Here is a 14,740-nt window from a genome sequence, read left to right as displayed (position 1 = left end):
TTATACCATGTATTGTATTTTAGAATCTTGATGTCAAAATCCTATTCTAATGCAACAATATCTTAGGTTTTATTCTTTGTCTAAAAATGAGGAGGGTAATGATTATTATCTGACAATGAATAATTTTAGAAAACTTCATAAAAATAAATTTTATAGCAGACGTATCAGGTAAATTATCAAGGAATACATTTGCGAACTATGAAACATCTAAATATTTTATTGACAGGCATGCTATGCCCAATTTGGTAGGAATTAACTATGAAGAGCAACAGAGGCTACCATGTGAAATCGATCCAAGAGGCTACATACAGCAAGTAGGATATTAAGGCTAGAGATTCAGTTTGTTTGGGAATATCCTTGGGTTCCCCAAACAGTAGAGTGCAGAAGCCAGATGATTTCCCAAAGCAGGGCAAAGCATCTGAATGCCATGGATTTATGGAAGTGGGATTTTGAGGCTGGGTACTGTAGGTTCAGGCAGGCATGTAGAGTTCAGAGGCTGGGAAAGATTAGCCAAATACAAATGATTTCAGTGGGAAAGATGCAAGTGAAAACTATTTCTTGATAAGGTAGAAACAGAGAGGTAGTTACAAATAGCTGTTCTGGTTGAATTTCTTAGATACAAGCTAATATGAATTCATCAGTCTAAGCAAGGTTGGCTTGGATTTTAAAGGTATCCTAAACAATCAATGGTAGGGCCAATCCGATAAATGATGGAGAAAAAAACAGCCATTAAATAATTTTAGCACTTTTAAAAATACTTAATACTTAAAGAAATCCCGAATTATGAGATGGTTGCAAAGTTAACTGTAATTCCTGACCTCCATAGTGCTTTCTCATAACTTCTCAGAAAGAACATCTGGGAATCCAATTCAGTCTGTTAGATTTAAGATTTACGTCATAGTCAAAATTTCTTGTTTGTGTTACCTGAGATAAAAGAATACTGTGAAACTATTTATTCCATAACTAGTACATCATCTCAATGAGAAAGGGCCCTTACAAAGACTTATTTCACATACAGAACTTTGTATTGGCAAGTACTACTTCATGTTCTCATTCCTTATCTTTCAACATAATTGTGATATAGGTGATCTATAGATTTGACTTAATTGTGCCTGGGAGAATTCCACTGAAAAGATCTAATTTCTGGCTATCTGACCAATCTGTAATAAGAGAACATATTACTGAGTGTGATGTGAGGTCATTAGCTACATTAGTCACCAAATGAGCTGAGTTAAGATAGTCTCTCAGCTCAAGTCTATTAGGCTCACAGGCTAATAGAAAAAGGAAGAAAACAATTACTATATAATGTAACATACGCAATAAAACTTATGATAGTAAAGAAAGGGGAGTTAATTTTGTGTGTATGTGGAGGGGGTGGGAGGAGGGAGCCCTTCTGAGGTAATACCTAAGAATACTTCTGAAGGCTAAGAATTTGCTATATTGCCTGGAATTATTCTGAGACAGAATGAAGTTAATGACTATGAAGCCTTGCCAGAAGTCCAATTCTTTAAATTGACGTGAAATACTAAAAGAATGGTGTATCTGATAGCTTAAATTTCCAAAATTTTACATTTTAGATGTATAGTTTGTCTGCAGCCTTTTAGTTACAAAAGGCCTATTTTCTTAGATTTTGATGCGCTTCCAAACACTGTGCTTAAGTGAGGTGATAATGATGCTTGATACTTATATCTTAAAAACAACACAGTCAAATATGACCTATAGATTGTGTGGGCTTACTCTGCAGTTAGGGGATGAGTATTCTATTAAGAGCTGACCGAATTTGTGTATCTGCATGTATATCCATGGACCATACAGGAGGACATGGACACATAAACATCCATTTTCCGTGTTACTGAAACACACTTCTAAGAGCATGCCTCCTTGCAGTGGGGCAGTAGTCCATCATGGAACACTTAAGATAATTTGTGCTTGGTATAGTACCACCACTAACAAACCTATCTTTAAGACATTCTTTGGAAAGTATCACTATCATTTTGCACATTTTATGGCTTAATATTTGTTAATTGTGTCTCTTTTGTTAGTTATAGGACAAGGGCTGTAGATAAAATTACTAAGAGCATGAGATCTGCCATCAAACCACCTGAGTTTGAATCCTGAGTCCATTTACTAGTTATGAGGCATGCCATTTCCCTGACTCAGTTTCCTTACCTGTAACATGGGGATGATGATGTACCTTCCTCAGAGTGGTTATGAAAATCACATGGGCTAGTAAATGTAAAATTTATGGCAAAGAATTAATCAAAGTGTTAATTATTTCTATCACTAAGAGCAGCACCTAAAGCTTCAGTGGTTTCTATATGCACTTTAAGAAATCATCAACAATCCTATGACGTTAAGTACTCAAATGTTTTGACTGGACTGTTTTGAGTCATTTTCACTAAAATAACCACTCAAAATAAACAATAAAACTTTACTGGCCTATTTCCCAGAGGGGTAAATAAACATTAATACATATGCCAGGGCTCATGTTCATTGTATTTACAATTCTCTCATATCAAGAATCTCATATAGTTTGGAAGAGAACTAGGGTAGTCTGAAAAGTACTTGAATTGTAAAAACCAAGAAGCCCGCATTAAAAGATGTCATGAAAATTATCTTCTCAGCCAAGCCATAACGTTGTTTAATCGTCTCAATGATTTGGGCTCAAAAGACTGGTAAAGATATTCAGAATTATTTCCTGCGTACATGATGCAAGAATCAACTAGACCCACTGCCAATTTCAGAGTGAGGTTGATCTTCCTTGGAGATCAACTTAATAAGCTGAGAACCTACTATGTACCTGGTAAGATGAGGAAAGCTCCAATTGAAACAGAATTCAGAAAGAGAATTCAAAGAGTGGTAATTCTAAGCCCAAACTATGACCCTGCAGCTTATCACCATCTGAACACCCTAGAATATAAACATCAAATACCCCATTGACACTATAACCTGTCTCAAGGTAAAACTGTATGGTTAAAAATTTCTGTAGAATTGATTTCTTCCTGTTAGTTTATCCAAATTAAACTTAAATTCTCCTTTGAAGTCTTAAGAGGAAAACGAAAACTCAATAATCCAGTTCTTACTGGATTTGTTCAAGAGCCTTCAAAGAGTAACCCTCCTTGAAAATAAATGCCAACTTATAAAAGCTTTTAGTATTTAAAAATTATGTTCTAACTACAGTACTTAATGAAAATGTTAACATTTTCATTATTTCACAGTTCTCAGACAAGTGACTTTGCTTCTGGAAACCTTGATCTTGAACTATCTTCCTTAGATACTGTCAGTTTGTTAAAACAATGATTATTTTCAGTAACAAATGTTCGAAAACAATACAAAATATCCAGAAGTTTCCCCATAATTTCCTTTAGTCAAAAAAGTGTCTTTCGTTAGTACAAATACCCTTACATTTTAAAGACAAGCATTTGATCACGCTGATGTATTTTCATTTTAAATGTCTTTAATCTAATTTTTCCCCTGTATTTTGTCACTCTTAGGGTCCTTGGTAAAGCGGTCTCACACACACCCATAGTTGGTAGAAAGCCCTTGCTTGTTTTAAGAGATCATATTTGCATCTCTGAAACTCAATCTCCCATTTTGCCATCCAGTGCAATACAGAATAAACAAGTCTCAAGATTCTTTTTCAATCAAGTTTTTCAACACCCTTTCAACTACTCCTTATGACATTTGAACACGTCATATTTTTTCAATTCTCTCAATGCTCTCTAGTTAGTTCACATCCATCCTCTACATGACATGTGCCTGAAATGAGACAAACACACCAAGACTTCCAATGAACAATAGTTTGGGGGAACAAGTGTTTATTAACATATAGTAATAAATTAACCTGAATGAAGAATTTTCATGCTAACTTTGAAATTTGTTGAACTTGTACCCAAACTCCAAATTAAATTACCCAATTTAGGTATCCAGAAACCAAGAAGACCATGTGGCATTGTTGAAAATGAGGAGTATAGAGAAGAACTTTTTTTGTTTTTAGGATTTTAATGAATATATGAAGTATAGTAAAATCATAATTTTTCCTGACAGTTTTACTCTGTAAAACTTTCTAGAAAAAACAAGTCACCAATTTTTAAAGCTTCAAATCCTTGAGTTTTAAACATCTAAGAATCACTAATTCAAAAGTGGTACCATAACTGTTATGGACTCAAGGCTTTACTTTTGGGTATCTTTCCTATATTTTCAAAGGATACAATCAATACCCAGTAAAATGCTAACAAAAGTGGCATAACAAGGTCTGACTTGAAATCTGCACCATAGGCCTATTTTGATGACAAACACCCCTTCCCTTAAGAGTCAGATTTTTAGACCCCCAAGTAATATTTTCTTTATTCTATTAACCAAGTTGTTTTTAAAATCTAAACCTGCCTTTCTAAATTAAACTACTATTCTTAAGGGTATTAAATTATAAAATGTTAGCATGTGAGAAAAGTAGATTGAGACATAGCATTTTTGCTTACCTTCTAAATGGGTCGCTGTGACAGGTCATATACTATGAATTCATATATTTGTGTCATGTTTACATTTTGATAACCACAGCCGTATGTTTGAACTGAAATGTCCGTAATTACTAGTAAATGCTTTTTTAATTTCAAATGTGAATTCCACAATTTTAGAAGAGCTCAGATTTTTGATAAATTTGATGTGATTATTGGGGTACAAAGGAAGAAACAAACCAATGTTAGATTTCTCTTTGAGCATATCTTGAGCAGTGCACATATCTCAGTAGTTACTTTTCTTACTCTCCTGTTTAAACCCTTCAAAGACTTCAATGCTTCTCACACTACGGAAGGGTACCCTTGGGGACAACATGCAAATATGGCAGAGGAAGCCACATGATAAACAAGATGCATCTTTTCATATGCTCAAGTTTACTAAAATACCTTGAGAAAAAAATTTAGGCATTTTTTTACAGTACAATATTATGAAACATATTACAAAATTGGTGGTATTTTTTGCGAGTATACTTTAGATAAATGTAAAAAAAAAATTTCTGAGCCAGAGTACATCCTGTTATCTCTTCTCAAGGGAGATGCTCTTTCTAATCCCGGGCATAGTTATGAATTGGATTAAGAAACGAAACATCCACCTATGTAACTAGAAGGAAATAATGAGGACACTAGTAGTAGTTGCCAATGGGTGGTAAAACGGGGATTTTTAAATAGAATTTTTGCCTTTTCTGAGTAATACCCTTTTCTGTGGGTATTACTTTTATTTTATTATTTTCAGGTGTACAAACCAACATACTAGACATTTACACCTTCAAAGTGAAAACTCTCCTCCCCCCAAGCTACTACCCCTCTGACATCTTATACAGCTGTTACAATACCACTATCTCCTTTATGCCACATTGGTTATTACTTTTAGGCTAGGAAAAATTAAACTTTTAAACAGAAAATCCTTAATTTTTAGATCTGAAAGTCCATTTTGTTGTGCTATTATTTATATCTAAAACAAATCAATTTTTCTTTAGTTTCAAAATTAAAATAGATTTATCTACTACTCCTTTTCTTATACTTACCTTTTGGGGTTTTGGGAGCCTGGAAGATTGGGGTAATGACAGCAAAACCTCTCAACAAATTCAAGAAATAATTCTTGAATTCCTTTTCAACACTCCTTTGAGAACACCAAGTAGATTGCTCTCCTGAAGCTGGTTTTAAAATGAGCTAATTTTTGAAATGGTCTGTTCAGTTCTTCCCATGATAGTTAATCCTTCATTATCACTTCTAAACTTCCTGAACCCAGAATGATTTCCATTTACGGATTTCTAAAGGGGGTGATTATGTGGTGGTAAGGCTGCTTCAAATAATTTTTATTTTTCAAGGATGTCTCTCTCCTTTTCAAAAAAACAAACTCTCCCCATTCACATAAATCATATATGCTTATTTATGGTACACCCCCCTCAACCTAAGATTTATCTCCCACCCATAGCAAACCAGTAATAACAGTTTAATAAATGTATTCTTCTAATTAGTCTGTTCACACTCTATTTGGTAACCTTTTTCACTTAATCATGAACAACTTTCTAGCTCATTAAATATAATTATTTAAAATAGTTGAACAGTATTCCATTCAACATGTTATTTAATCAGCCTTTTATTGTTAGACACTGAAAAAACTTCCAATCTTTTATTATAAACACTATAATAAACACATGGATTACTTCTTAAAAGAGTATATTTAATAATTGCTTTTACAATATTAGAAAATTGAAATAGATAATTCATTCTTTTAATGTGCTAAAGTCCTTGGAATATACTATGGCTGGTCCACACTGTGTGAGATAGACAGAAAAATAATCATCTGTATCACTTTGGAACTTGATATTTAGTCTGGTGTTTTAAAGTTCTGGATGTCTTAATTCATCTGCTTTTCTTCTTCATTTTGTTTTTAAAATTTAAAATTTTTATTCATATTGCTAATACATTTCAAAGGTTAATACGTATGAATAAATGAGGTGCAATTAATGATAAAGTGTTATGTTGTTCAGTGTGTTAAGTTAGAGAAAAAGGTTAAGAGTAAATGGTTCATACTATGGGAAGGAAGTATAATGCCAAACTGTTAAAATCAGGAAATACTTAGCACACATGAGAAATTTGGCCTGACTTTTAAAAATGTATAGGAATTAGTTCGGGAAGAATTGGGATGATGAAATGGCATAAATAAAGGCATAGATGAAAAAAAAAGTGATTTGTCAGAACTAGTTCACTGAAAGAAAAATAGGAAAACTTAAGAAGGTTGGGACAAGATCATGAGGTACAAGTTGAGAAGCCTGAATTTCACCCAACAAAAAGTAGTGTTTTAGGAAGATTAAGTTAGTGGGATACACTGTAGCAGATGAAACAATTACAGGCAAAGAACTCCTCAGCTAAGATGCTGCAGAACAGGAATAAGCAAGAAATAATGAAGTACTTAACTACGGCAGCCAATTCCAAGAATGGAGGCATCAAAGACTACTGTGGTTTGTTTGAGTTAATGACAAACATGAACAAGTTCAGAGTGTCTTTTGGAGCCATTAGCTTTGACTAACTAAATTGGTCAAGTGGAAAACAATTTGAGAGCCATCAAAGCACAATTTGTAAAAACCTCATCATCACACATACACCTATTAGCCAAACATTTAAACATTGTTTATATTCTAAATGGTTTCAAGTGGAGGTTCTAACCTTGAGTCCAATTCATAAAAATATTCTATGTACAAAGGTCAAATAGGCTGAGGCACATACAACTGTCAAGGTTCTCTTAAACAAGTATGAAAAATTAAATCTGCAGATTAAGCTAAAGCTTAAACAGCCATAAGCGCAGGCCCCTATAAACTCTTCCATCCTGAGCTACGATTCTGCCTCTTGTACAATTCATCCTAGCCACCCAGACCTCCCTACTGTTCCTTGTACACACCAAAAATGCCTGTCTCAAGGTCTTTGCAGTTTCTGTATCTGCCTGAAAGGCTTTTCGCTCAGACACCTAAAGGTTTGTTCCCTTATTGTTTTCAGGTCTTTGTTCAAATGCCATCTCTGTGAGCTCTTTTCTGATCATATTATTTGAAAACATACCTCTCTGGCCTTCCAAAAACCTTTATACCATTGCTTCCACATCCCTTGCTTTATTTTTTTCCATAGAACTTGTTACCACCTGACATGCCACATATGGTAACTATCAGTTTTCGTCTATTCTGTTATCCACGACTCACTCCCAAGATTGTAAGGGCCATGAGGGTTGGAATTTGGTTTGTTCAGTGCTGATCCTCAGTATCTACATATAAAACAAATTTGTACCTTGCTACATATGTTTCAAATCTATTTTTAATGGTCCTTGTCAAACATTAGCATTTTCACACTGCTAGAAAAATAGTCATGAAAGTATAAACAAAATATAAAAATCTGCATAGACTATGTTAAAATTTATAAATTCTCTTAAGAAATGATGTACTTAAACTTTCTCGACACATACTACTGAACAACAAATACTCTACTTCATTGCTTCAGGCTACAATGGTATTTTTCACTGGTCACATGGAAACTTAAAATTGCCCTATAGCTTATTTACTATCATATGAATTAAGTCCAGAGGAAAAAAGTTTTAGTTTACCATAAGAACTTACATCCTTGAAAATGTTACTTCCATAAATATAAACATTCCCAAAGATTATAAAATAATGAGAAATGTAAGTAAGCAAACTCTGGGATGATTTAAAATTTCTACCGCTTTCTAAAGATATTCTTTAATAGACTAATCTATGCTAAGTAGTTAAATTATAAAACAAAGATATACAGAATCCTTTAATAACAAGTTAATCAAATTAAGGAACATTTAGCATAAAAGTAGCTTAAAGTTTTTTTCTCAGCACAACTTCTCAAACAAAATCTAACTATAGTATAAGATAAATATATACAATAACAAGAGTCTCCAGGCAATTTTTATATTTTTTCAAAACACACAAGTCCAATCACAAGAAAACAATAAATATCAGTATTATTCAAATTCCCACAGAATTAAGGGGGCTGTGCTCAGCAATATACTAATAAACTCATGAAGTTTTTGCATGGATTCCATGTATTAAAAATCAATGACCCAAACAGAAATTATAAATGTTGAATTGAATTTTCAGTGCAATAAAGACAAAAAAAACCCAAACAACCCAGCAACTAATTTGTCACCTTGCACAGTAATTTAAACATAAAAGATTTAAACTTATTTATTTTGCCAACATTTTTGTCATTGCATATAGCCCCCCCCCCCAAAAAAAAAAAGACATCAGACATCTGTGGAATAAATTTTATAAATAAACAAGGCAAGAACATAAACTCCTAAATTTTTAGTGGAATTAATTCTGCATTAACGGGGCTCAAGTTATTATAACTAAAACAGAAACTAAAAATTCTCGTGGTAAGATTTTTTTTAGCTGGAAATGTTCTGATGATGACCTCTTATTTCTTCTCCCAGATATGCAACACCAAGGTCTGACAATTAAGTTCGCGAACTCATCCTAGAAAAATCCCTTACTGCTGAATATCACTACAGTCATCTTCGAAGTAGTCTTGTTAGGAAGCTATGCACTGACTACAGCGTTTAGTCCACCATTCAAAGCAATTTTAGAACTCTTTTTCTGGAATGGCCATCAGAGCTGTCGTTGTATTACCCTTGATACCCTGAATGTCAACAAAATGTCTTCCTTTCAAATTTTCCTTTATCTTTGGGTAAAGAAAGAAGTCATTGGAAGCCAGATCAGGAGAGTAGGGAGGGTGTTCCAATACAATTATTTGTTTACTGGCTAAAAACTCCCTCACAGACAGTGCTGTATGAGCTGATGCATTATCATGATATAAGAGCCATGAATTGTTGGCGAAAAGTTCAGGTCGTTTTTGTCTGTTTCACGCAGCCTTTTCATCACTTCCAAATAGTAAATTTGGTTAGCTGTTTGTCCAGTTGGTACAAATTCCTAATGAATAATCCGTCTGATATCAAAAAAGTTTAGCAACCTCATTTTGACTCTTGATTTGGACTGATGGAACTTTTTTGGTTGTGGAGAATTGGCTGACTTCCATTGTGCACTTTGATACTTTGTTTTGGGGTCGTATTGGTACACCCATGTTTCATCACTAGTGATAACACGGCTCAAAACATCGTCTTGCCTCTCCAAAAGGTCTTGGCAAACTTCAACTCTCCTTTGCTTTTGTTCATCGTGTGCTCCTTTGGGGCCATTTTTGCAAACTCCTTTCTCACGCCAAGATTTTCAGCTAAGATTTTCCTGTTTCTCTACTGATGATTACTTGGTCTGCTATGCTCCTCAGTCAGCTGACGATTTTGACGCACATTTAGACAAATTTTTGCAATATTTTCATCAGTTCTGCTAGTTACTGGCCACCCTGACCTCTCTTGATCAGTGATGCGTTCTCTCCCTTCAGAAAAACATTTAATCCATTTGCATACTGCCATTTTCTTCATGGCATTATCCCCATAAACTTGGACTAACATGTCCCTGATTTCACTGCCACTCTTGCCAAGTTTAAAACGAAATTTAACGTTTGTTCATTGCTCTAATTCAAGCTCAGACATTCTCGCGACAGCACACAAAAACACGCCAACAGCAACAATGAACGCCATTCAGCAAGATACTGCCACAGATCGACACGAACACAGCTGCGACACTGAATATACCAAGGTTATGAAAACTTACCGAGCTGTTTGTACAGTGCTGCTAATGTAAGCGCATAGTAGCAAGTTTGCAAACTTAATTGTCAGACCTCATATGTCTACTTACTAGAGCCAAATCTATCTTAAAAGTTTAAGACATTAATTTTTCTCCTTTTTGTTAATACTCAATGAGAAACAACACTTAGAATAAAACTTTTTCCATGAATAAAGGATAGTAATATCCACCTGTAAAAGGAAAAAAAATTGATTTAGAAAGTCAACTTCTAAATAAATACATCAGACAGAGATCATAGTTTATGAAAGTATAATCTTGATAATCCAATTATGGCTAACATGGGCATGTATCAGTAATGATATTTAGTACCTTAAAACATCTTTAATTCTATAACAACCAAAATAATATATAACTGAAGAATATCTTTATTGGTAAATATAGAATTTAGTGTATGGCCAAATTTTCAAATCTACTTTCACATATCAATATGTGTAATCTTCAAAGATTTGCATTTGAAAATAGGATGCAAACTGAATTGTTGAATATTCTTCTTGCTCTTCCCTGGATACTTGCCTGCAGTCCTCTGAGTTAGCTCCAAACTTAATCCATACTCCAAGTAACAGATTTAAGATGCTCAACATTGGAATTATTTGGCATCAACTTAAAAAGAAACCTGAATGAAAAAGATTAGGAATTTTTTCCCCAAAGAAGATGGAAAAAATGAAAACAATACATACCAATATATAATTACTACTTCCTTGCAAGATAAATAGCCAAGTTAAGATTAGTATTTTATTTTACTATTTGTTCTGTGTTCCAAAATTATACAAAGATGGAAGTATATTAACTCTTACAATGAAAACTTCCAATCCCGTTGAGTTACCGAATTGTGTTTCATTAGGTATTGACAGGCAATTTCCTCTTCTCTAGTAAAAGACTGGAAAGAAGCTACATACTGTTACAATAAATTTCAATGCAACAGATTGTCTTACTCTCTCAGTATTTCAATTTTTTCTTTAATTCACTCTCAGGATAAAACAGGAAAAGTTTTTATTTAGTTATATTAGCCCCAAATGGTTCTTCACATCAGGAGCACCAAGATATAAAAAGATTCACCTAGTAAATGTAAAATCCAAGTTTTCTCTCTGTCATTTAGAAGGCAGAGTAGATTAAATACAATTTTCTAAAATCTGACTTCAAATACATTTAGGAAAACAAAACAAAAAGAGAAATCAAACTCCTGGGCTGTTCTGGAAAATACTGAACAAACTATGTAATTCATTCAGTTACTATTTCTAAGCATCTATGTATTAAATCCTGAAATATTATTAGTGAAAACCAATGATTATCATATATTTGTTAGTCTTTCATACAATGGTTGAAATAAAAGAGATTAAGAGCTTGATGAACGATTTTTAAAAGTATTATGCAATATTATTTCCATGTAAAAGCTGGCATTTAATTTTAGCAATGGTGTATTGCTTCTTTATTTTGGGGGGAAAAATTTGCTGGAAAAAAACGTGAGATTGTTCTTAAAAATGAGAGCTTTATCTTGTACTTTCTTTACCTTCAAATTAGAATTTAAATAGATCCTTGAATACTATTCCTTAAATTATATCTGATATATTTTTAGGGTTCCCAAAATAGACAACTGTAATTGGAAATGATTCTTTAAGAACTTCTTTTATTTTGCAGATTTTCTGGTTGGTTACAATAGAAAAGGGTAAGATGTTTCTTGCAGGAAATAAAACCAGAAGGAACACTACACAAACATGTTAGTCTTACCTAGCCTGAACATCAACTTTTAGTTTAATGACTTACTAAAACACCAACAAATAAGAAATAGAAGGTAAAGAAAACATTTTCCTTCAAATGTAATTAAACTAAAATTTTTGACTGTATCTATAAAATTAATAACTACAATAATTTTTGGTTTTACTCGGAACTTAAATATTGGGATACAAAAAGGAAAACAAGGCCTTCTATTTTCGACTTGTCAAATAAAAATCTTCGGCTAAGGATTTAAAACATTTTAATAAAAACAAGAGAAAACAGGATGAGAGTATAAAGTCAGAAGGCATAGGATTAAGATCCTAATCTGCCATGTGTAGTAAATTGCTTGAGTTTCTGTTTCCTGAGCTACCCAAGGAATAGGCTGGTCATCTGTAAGACCTTTCCTACCTTTAAAATTATGATTAAGTGCATTTTGAGACTCAGATTTCTGGAATTTAATTTTTATGTTTTGATACATTCCCCCTTCACCAAACAGTCTTCTAAGTTCTGTTCAAAATGTGTATTTTATAATGTAAATTCATCTGTGAGATAAGCAAATATTTTTAAAGTAATTTCATTTTACTAGAGAAAGAGAAAATAAGTACTTTTGTTTAGTCATATAAAAATCTGAATATTTATATTGAGTATAAATGTGTATTAAATTTATTTGATGTTGTATATGCTTTTTCAATAAACTCTTGATGGCATTTAACACAATTAAATTGCAATTATCCTATTCAATATACACATCTGAAAAGTTAGGACTAACTTATTTTTGTAGAATCCTACTAAACCTAACAAGGTTATCAATAATACTGACAATACATCATCAATAAAACTGAAAGTACATTAGTAATATTAATATATATTCAAATACAACTGTAGAATATGGCCAACCTTACTTCAGCAGCACAGTTAATACTGGAGATAATTTTAGAATCTTAACGCCAATATTTACGTGCTGCTAAGGCACTGCTGACATCACTATCATAAGAGCTATGAATAAAAAGAAATACATTTTCTTCAGAAGATCAGATCCTTGTATTTTTGAGGCAGCACAATATGGCCTGCACCTTTTCAAAACCCACAAACCATTATGTGCTGCTACTTTACTCCAAGGTTTTATTTTTTTACACACACAGTACCTAAAGATACAAAAAAATTTTCCTTTAGAAAAAAGGATAAATCCATTAGAAAATTCATGTTTAAAGATTCTAACATTGACACGTGTGCATAGTTATTTCTTAGAAGTTTTTAAGTAGGATAATGAAATTTATTTCTGTATCAAAAATTTAAGGAAATTCTACTACATGTCAAGCACATTGCTATAGGTTAGGAACACAAAGATGAAGAAAAGCATTTTTCCTGTGTCAATTTAGTAAGTCAACACAGTTACAATATTTAATCAAACTTCTGAATGTATTCAATGCATTATTTTTTTCTTTTATAAAAAGTAAATTCATAAAATTTGATTTTTACCTTGGTAAAAGCATAAATTACAAACAGCGTTTCATTCCTTGAAGTACACCTTTCAAAAAACATCTTCATCAAGTAGGTAAGAGACTTCATGTTAAGGGAAAAATAAGAAATGACATACAAGAGCTCAGTTTCAATCAACTTAAGCTAGCAAAATGAAACATACTTTTAAAGAAAAAGACTAGAAGTCACATGAAAATATTTTAATACTAAATAAAATAAAAATATACAAAAGGACCCAAGCAAACCAATTTGTTTTAAAAAATCTTAATTTGTTTGAAAAAAATCCAAATATTATTTTACTCAACATTTATTTCCCTTTTAGAGTAGTTATTCTGTCAAAGTTGGGTATCACTTTATGTAAGAAATAATTCTAGAATATGAAGCTTTGAAAAGATGAGTTAACTTTGTAACCCAGAGATGAGAAATAAAACAGGAATCTTGTGGTTCTTGATCTTCCTAACCCCTACCTGTCTCTACTCTTCACCAGGAAAGGAAGTATACTCCTAAACAGTTTTCACTTACTTAGATGTAGGAATGAAATTACTTCTCTCTCTAAAAGATACCAGAAAACTGCTACCACTCTAGTTCAAGCCTCGACAAGCTCTTTTGCCAGTTTTCTCACCATTAAAATGGCTATGCTAAAGCTACAATACTTCTATTACAGAATAAAGTGATGTGAACTGAAATTTGTCCATCCGTTCTAATATCTAATTGTTTATACAGAGCACAACTGTCATATTCCACATTTTTTGTGAGTATTTTCTCCATTATTAAAAAATGTGTGTAACTAATCTCCTATCTGAGAAACCTGTTTCACATTTCACATATTAATCTTAAGTTTCTGCAGTTTTCAGTATGTAACCAAAAGAAATTTTTGCAATGTCATGATACTTCTTTGTACTTACCAATTACATTAAGAAACTGTCCTCCCTCAAATCCACTTTCCAGACAAAACCACACCTACTTTTCAAACAAAAGTGTACACGACATTTTCAAGTACACAAAATTTATATATATACATTTTCATTCAACAAATATTTTATTGAACACCTACTATGTGGCAGCCACTGTCCCAGTTGTTACACTAGTCAGTACACTAGTGTACAAGCCAGACAGAATCCCTTCCCAGGAAGAATTTAAAATAATTTAAATTATGAGATACAAAATCATGAAACAAGTAACTGTTCGAAACTACATTTTGTTCTTTGCCCCTGCACAGTGGACGTACACATTAAATGATTACTTCAATATCAAATGAATGATTATTTTAAAAATCAAGGTATCAACTGGGCTGTTTCAATTCCAATCCTTCCTTTTTAC

General features: G+C 32.8%; 1 long non-coding RNA gene across 4 annotated transcripts in view; it reads right to left on the bottom strand.

Moving 5' to 3' along the window:
* Window positions 1-10,739: 10,739 nt before the first annotated feature.
* LOC117021615 (uncharacterized) overlaps window positions 10,740-14,740 on the bottom strand; it is a 68,182-nt gene continuing 64,181 nt past the window's right edge. For all 4 annotated transcript variants that reach the window (XR_004422887.1, XR_004422886.1, XR_004422890.1 and 1 more), the window contains 2 exons: window positions 13,421-13,504; window positions 10,740-10,841 (listed from right to left, as the gene is read on the bottom strand). This is a non-coding gene — a long non-coding RNA (uncharacterized LOC117021615). The remainder of the gene's footprint in view (window positions 10,842-13,420; window positions 13,505-14,740) is intronic.

The sequence above is a fragment of the Rhinolophus ferrumequinum genome, chromosome 4 (assembly GCF_004115265.2).
Source record: "Rhinolophus ferrumequinum isolate MPI-CBG mRhiFer1 chromosome 4, mRhiFer1_v1.p, whole genome shotgun sequence".
In the NCBI taxonomy this organism is placed as follows: Eukaryota; Metazoa; Chordata; class Mammalia; order Chiroptera; family Rhinolophidae; genus Rhinolophus; species Rhinolophus ferrumequinum.
Note: the sequence above shows the minus strand (reverse complement) of the source record. Positions and strands in the feature narration are given on the sequence as shown.